The sequence below is a fragment of the Moschus berezovskii genome, chromosome 9, assembly GCF_049115385.1.
Source record: "Moschus berezovskii isolate FMDL1 chromosome 9, NW_MosBer_1.0, whole genome shotgun sequence".
In the NCBI taxonomy this organism is placed as follows: domain Eukaryota; kingdom Metazoa; phylum Chordata; class Mammalia; order Artiodactyla; family Moschidae; genus Moschus; species Moschus berezovskii.
The window spans coordinates 62,446,261-62,453,341 of NC_142468.1; positions in this window are offsets into that span (position 1 = coordinate 62,446,261).

Consider the following 7,081-nt stretch of genomic DNA (forward strand, 5'->3'; position numbering starts at 1 on the left):
CTGAAATTCCATCACCTCCACTAGCTTTGTTCATAGTAATGCTTCCTAAAGCCCACTTGACGTCACACTCCAGGATGTTGGCTCGAGGTGATTGACCATACCATCATGGTTATCCAGGTCATTAAAACCTTTTTTGAATAGTTCTTCTGTGTATTCTTGCCTCTTCTTAGTCTCTTTTGCTTATATTAGGTCCTCACGGTTTCTGTCCTTAACATGCCCATCCTTGCATGAAATGTTCCCTTCGTATCTCCAATTTCTTGAAGAGATTTCTAGTCTCTCCCATTCTATTGTTTTCCTCTGTTTCTTTGCATTGTTCCTTGAAGGCCTTCTTACCTCTCCTTGCTATCTTCTGGAACTCTGCATTCAGTTGGGTGTATCTTTCTCCCTTGTCTTTTGCTTCTCTTCTCTCCTCAGCTATTTGTAAAGCCTCCTCAGATAACCACTTTGCCTTCTTGCATTTCTTTTTCTTTGGAATGATTTTGGTCACTGCCTCCTGTACAATGTTATGAACCTCTTTCCACAGTTCTTCAGGCACTCTACCAGATCTAATCCCTTGAATCTATTCATCACCTCCACTGTATAATTATAGGGGATCTGATTTAGGTTATACATGAATGGCCTAGTGGTTTTCCTACTTTCTTCATTTTAAGCCTGAATTTTGAAATGATGAGCAATAAATAGCTCATTATCTAAGCCTCAGTTAGCTCCAGGTCTTGTTTTTGCTGACTGTATAGATCTTCTCCATCTTCAGCTGCAAAGAACATAATCAATCTGATTTTGTTGTTGACCATCTGGGTGATGTCCATATGTAGAGCTGTCTTTTGGGTTGCTGGAAAATGGTGTTTGCTATGACCAGCTGTTCTCTTCACAAAGCTCTGTGAGCCTTTGCCCTGCTTCATTTTGTACTCCAAGGCCAAACTTGTCTGTCATCCCTGGTATCTCTCGACTTCCTGCTTTTGCATTCCAATCCCCTACGAAGAAAAGGATATCTTTGTGTGTGTGTGTGTGTGTGTGTGTGTGTTAGTTCTAGAAGATGTTGCAGGTCTTCATAGAACCTTTGAACTTCAGCTTCTTTGGCATCAGTGGTGGGGGCATAGATGTGGATTACTACAGCATTGAATGTTTTGCCTTGGAAATGAGCTGAGATACCTCTGTTGTTTTTAAGGTTGCACCCAGGTACTGCATTTTGGACTCTCTTGTTAACTATGAGGGCCACTCCATTTCTTCTAAGGGATTCTCACCCATAGTAGCCCATTCATTTTAGTTCACTGATTCCTAAGATGTCAATGTTTAGTTGACATCAATCTTGCCATTTCCTGCTTGACCACATCCAATTTACCTTGATTCATGGGCCAAACATTCCAGGTTCCTATGCAATATTGTTCTTTACAGTATTGGACTTTACTTTCACCATAGTACTGGTGGTGAAAGTAATTTAGTAGGTGACTGAATAAATAAATTGTGGTACAGCCAAACAATGATATTTTAGCACTAAAAAGGAATGAGCTGCCAAGCCATGAAAAGGCATAAAGGAACCATATATACGTATGACTAAGTGAAAGTCAGTTTGAAAAGGCTACACGTGATATGATTCTAAAAATATATATTACATTCTGGAAAAGGCATGTGCTGTGCTATGCTTAGTTGCTCCATTGTGTCTGACTTGTTGCGACTCCATGGCCTGTAGCCCTCCAGGCTCCTCTGTCCATGGGGGTTCTCCAGGCAAGAATACTGGAGTGGGTTGCCATGCCCTCCTCTAGGGAATCTTCCCAACCCAGGGATCGAACCCAGGTCTCCCACATCGCAAAAGGATTCTTTACCACCTGAGCCCCTAGGAAAAGCCATGGAGACAGCAAAAATATCAGTGGTTTTCAGGGTGAAAAGGATGCTAGGTCAAGCACAGAGGATTCTTAGGGCAGTGAAAATACTCTGTATGATACCATAACCATGGATGCATGTCATTGTTCATTTCTCCAAACCTATAGAATATAAAAAATCACTAGTTGAACCATAATGTAAGCTATGGGTTTGGGAGATGATGTGTCAATCTGGTTCATCAAGTGTAACAAATGTACCACTCTGATATGGTACATGGATAACGGGGAAGGCCATGTATCTGTGGGGACAGGGGCATATAGGAAATTTCTGTGCTTTCAATTTTGCTGTAAGCCTGAAAGTAGTCTAAAAAATAATTTCTTAATAAATAACAAGGAAAACTAGCACAGAAATGCAGGGAATGCCAGATTCCAGGTGACTAGCAAAAGTATTTTAAGTAATGGAGTTGTATTTTTATATAAACAGGTTTATTTAAATTTTAAATAGGTGAAAAGCATTATTTTTCAGCTGAGGATTCATATGTGGCAGACAAGGGTCCAATCACCTGAACTTTATGACTTTTAATAACATGCTGTAATTTTGATGACTGTTACTGAATGTGACGTGTGTGTGCTTATGCACCGGTTATAGGAAATAACCATGTAGAATGCAGCTGTCATAAAAAAAGGTGCTTAATCATTTTCATTTGATGGATAAGAAAATTATGCCTCTGAACTGTGAATTACAAGATCTCTCGGGAATAAACTATTTGACACAAATGTGACATTTGAAAATGAACTTGCATTAATAGCGTGGTGATTCTGCCAGGTTTCACCGGAATTGTCGATAGTGAATTGGAAAAGAGCTGGGACTAACTGTGCACCCGCTGCAGTATCTGTGCTGCTCCTTATCAGGCTCAGTGTCAAATAAACCTCATGAAGATTTAAAGCCTTAGAGATAAGCATGTAATTGAAAATGCTCTCCTATTATGCACTGAAGGCAATGTGATCCTACCTGGTCTCTAAATGGAATTTTAAATGACTGGAACCATTGGGAACTAATTTTCTGGGTTGAATGCTCATTTTCAGGAATCATTCTTATTACAGTTCATTGTAATATTCCATTTAAAAATATTTAGAATTAAGTGATTTTATAATTTGGGATTATTGGTAAGAAGATACAAAGTGATTTCTATGGCACAGGCTTATTAAAACCAGCTTATGTTGCTGGTTTTCCTTACCCATAAGAGTTGTTGCCTAGCAAGAATTATGTGTGAAAATACCTGATTCCATTTAGCATGCCTGTGATCTGCTTATGGCTTAGACCCAGAGACAAGTGACTTTTGTAAGCAGTCATCTGTTGTGTGCCCTGAAATGATGATTTTTTAAAAAAGTTATTTCACTGAAGTATGGTTAATTGCCAGGAGAAATATCAGTGACCTCAGATATGCAAATGATACCACACTTATGGCAGAAAGTGAAGAAGAACTAAAGAGGCTCTTGATGAAAGTGAAAGAGGAGAGTGAAAAAGTTGGCTTAAAACTCAACATTCAGAAAACTAAGATCATGGCATCCGGTCCCATCACTTTATGGCAAATAGATGGGGAAACAGTGGAAACAGTGATAGACTTTATTTTTCTGGGCTCCAAAATCACTGCAGGTGATGACTGCAGCCATGAAATTAAAAGATGTTTGCTCCTTGGAAGAAAAGTTATGACCAAACTAGACAGCATATTAAAAAACAGAGGCATTACTTTGCCAACAAAGGTCCATGTAGTCAAAGCTATGGTTTTTCCAGTAGTCACATGTGGATGTGAGAGTTGGACTATAAAGAAAGCTGATTGCCGAAGAATTGATGTGTTTGAACTGTGGTGTTTGAGAAAACTCTTCAGGGTCCCTTGGACTGCAAGGAGATCCAACCTGTTCATCCTAAAACAAATCAGTCCTGAATAGTCATCAGAAGTACTGATACTGAAGCTGAAACACCAATACTTTGGCCACCTGATGTGAGGAACTGACTCATTTGAAAAGACCCTGATGCTGGGAAAGAATGAAGGTGGGAGGAGAAGGAGACGACAGAGGATGAGATGGTTGGATGGTATCACTGACTCAATGGACATGAGTTTGAGTAAATTCCGAGAGTTGGTGATGGACAGGGAGGCCTGGTATGCTCCAATCCATGGAGTCACAAAGAGTCAGAGATGAATGAGTGACTGAACTGAACTGATATTGGATTTACAGTCTTGTGTTAATTTCTGCTTTATAGCAATGTGATTCAGCTTATATATATATGTACACACACACACACAAACACACATGTTCTTTTTCATATTCTTTTCCATTGTGGTTTATTCCATGATATTGAATATAGTTTCCTGTGCTATAGGTTAGGACCTTGTTGTTTACCCATTCTATATATGACTATGTATAACTTGCATCTTCTAACTCCAAACTCTGAATCCATTCCTCCCCCACCCCTTTCTCCCTTGGTAACTTCAAGGCAGCTCTCTGTGTCTGTAAATCAGTCCTGTTTCATAGATATGTTCATTTGTGTCATATTTTAAATTCCACATAAATGATATGATATGGTATTTGTCTCTCTCTTTCTGACTTCACATAGTATGATAATTTCTAGGTCAGTCCATGTTGCTGCAAGTGGCATTCTTTCATTCTTTTTATGACTGAGTAGTATTCCATTGTATGTATGCATGGTTCATATCTTTATTCATTCATCTGTCAGTGGACATTTAGGTTGTCTCCATGTCTTGTTGTTCAGTCCCTGTTCAGTTCAGTCAGTTCAGTTCAGTCGCTCAGTTGTGTCTGACTCTCCACGACCCCATGAATCACAGCACGCCAGGCCTCCCTGTCCATCACCAACTCCCGGAGTTCACTCAAACTCATGTCCACAGAGTCAGTGATGCCATCCAGCCATCTCATTCTCTGTCGTCCCCTTCTCCTCCCGCCCCCAACCTTTCCCAGCATCAGAGTCTTTTCCAGTGAGTCAACTTGTCGCATGAGGTGGCCAAAGTATTGCAGTTTCAGCTTCAGCATCAGTCCTTCCAATGAACACCCAGGATTGATCTCCTTTAGAATGGACTGGTTGGATCTCCTTGCAGTATAAGGGACTCTCAAGAGTCTTCTCCAACACCACAGTTCAAAAGCATCGATTCTTCGGCGATCAGCTTTCTTCACAGTCCAACTCTCACATCCATACATGACCACGGGAAAAACCATAGCCTTGACTAGACGGACCTTTGTTGGCAAAGTAATGTCTCTGCTTTTTAATATACTATCAAGGTTGGTCATAACTTTCCTTCCAAGGAGCAAGCGTCTTTTAATTTCATGGCTGCAATCAGCATCTGCAGTGATTTTGGAGCCCCCAAAAATAAAGTCTGACACTGTTTCCACTGTTTTTCCATCTATTTCCCATGAAGTGATGGGACCAGATGCCATGATCTTTGTTTTCTGAATGTTGAGCTTCAAGCCAACCTTTTCACTCTCCTCTTTCACTTTCATCAAGAAGCTTTTGAGTTCCTCTTCACTTTCTGCCATAAGGGTAGTGTCATCTGCATATCTGAGGTTATTGATTTTTCTCCGGGCAATCTTGATTCCAGCTTGTGCTTCTTCCAGCCCAGCGTTCCTCATGATGTACTCTGCATATAAGTTAAATAAGCAAGGTGACAATATACAGCCTTGACGTACACCTTTTCCTATTTGGAACCAGTCTGTTGTTCCATGTCCAGTTCTAACTGTTGCTTCCTGACCTGCATACAGGTTTCTCAAGAGGCAGGTCAGGTGGTCTGGGATTCCCATCTCTTTCAGAATGTTCCACAGTTTATTGTGATCCACACAGTCAAAGGCTTTGGCATAGTCAATGAAGCAGAAATAGATGTTTTTCTGGAACTCTCTTGCTTTCTCCATGATCCAGCAGATGTTGGCAATTTGATCTCTGGTGCCTCTGCCTTTTCTAAAACCTGCTTGAACATCTGGAAGTTCACAGTTCACATATTGCTGAAGCCTGGCTTGGAGAATTTTGAGCATGACTTTACTAGCATGTGAGATGAGTGCAATTGTGTGGTAGTTTGAGCATTCTTTGGCATTGCCTTTCTTTGGGATTGGAATGAAGACTGACCTCTTCCAGTCCTGTGGCCACTGCTGAGTTTTCCAAATCTGCTGGCATATTGAGTGCAGCACTTTCACAGCATCATCTTTCAAGACTTGAAATAGCTCAACTGGAATTCCGTCACCTCCACTAGCTTTGTTCGTAGTGATGCTTTCTAAGGCCCACTTGACTTCACATTCCAAGATGTCTGACTCTAGGTCAGTGATCACGTTATCGTGACTATCTTGCTCGTGAAGATCTTTTTTGTACAGTTCTTCTGTGTATTCTTGCCACCTCTTCTTAATATCTTCTGCTTCTGTTAGGTCCATACAGTCCCTAAATCATATTTAACTCTTTTCTACCCATGGACTGCAGTATGCCAAGCATCCCTGTCCTTCACTATCTGCCAGAGTTTGCTCAAACTCAAGTCCATTGAGTTGATCATGTCATCCAACCATCTCATCCTCTGTTGCCCCCTTCTCCTCTTGCCTTCAGTCTTTCCTAGCATCAGAGTCTTTTACAATAAGTCAGCTCTTCACATCAGGTGGCCAAAGTATTGAAGCTTCAGCTTCAGCATCAATCTTTCTAGTAAATATTCAGGGTTATTTTCCTTTAGGATTGACTGGTTTGATTTCCTTGCAGTCCAAGGGACTCTGAAAGAGTCTTCTCCAGCATGATTCAAAAGCATCAATTCTGGAAATAGAACTGCCATGCGACCCAGCAATCCCACTCCTGGGCATACACACCGAGGAAACCAGAATTGAAAGAGACACATGTATCCCAATGTTCATCGCAGCACTGTTTATAATAGCCAGGACATGGAAGCAACCTAGATGTCCATCCGCAGACGAATGGATAGGAAAGCTGTGGTATATTTACACAATGGAGTATTACTCAGCGATTAAAAAGAATACATTTGAATTAGTTCTAATGAGGTGGACGAAACTGGAGCCTATTATACAAAGTGAAGTAAGCCAGAAACAAAAACACCAATACAGTATATTAACACATATATATGGAATACAGCAAGAGGATAACGATAACCCTGTATACGAGACAACAGCAGAGACTCGGATGTGTGGAGCAGTCTTTTGGACTTTGGGAGAGGGCGAGGGTGGGATAATTTGGGAGAATGGATTGAAACATGTATATTATCATATGTGAA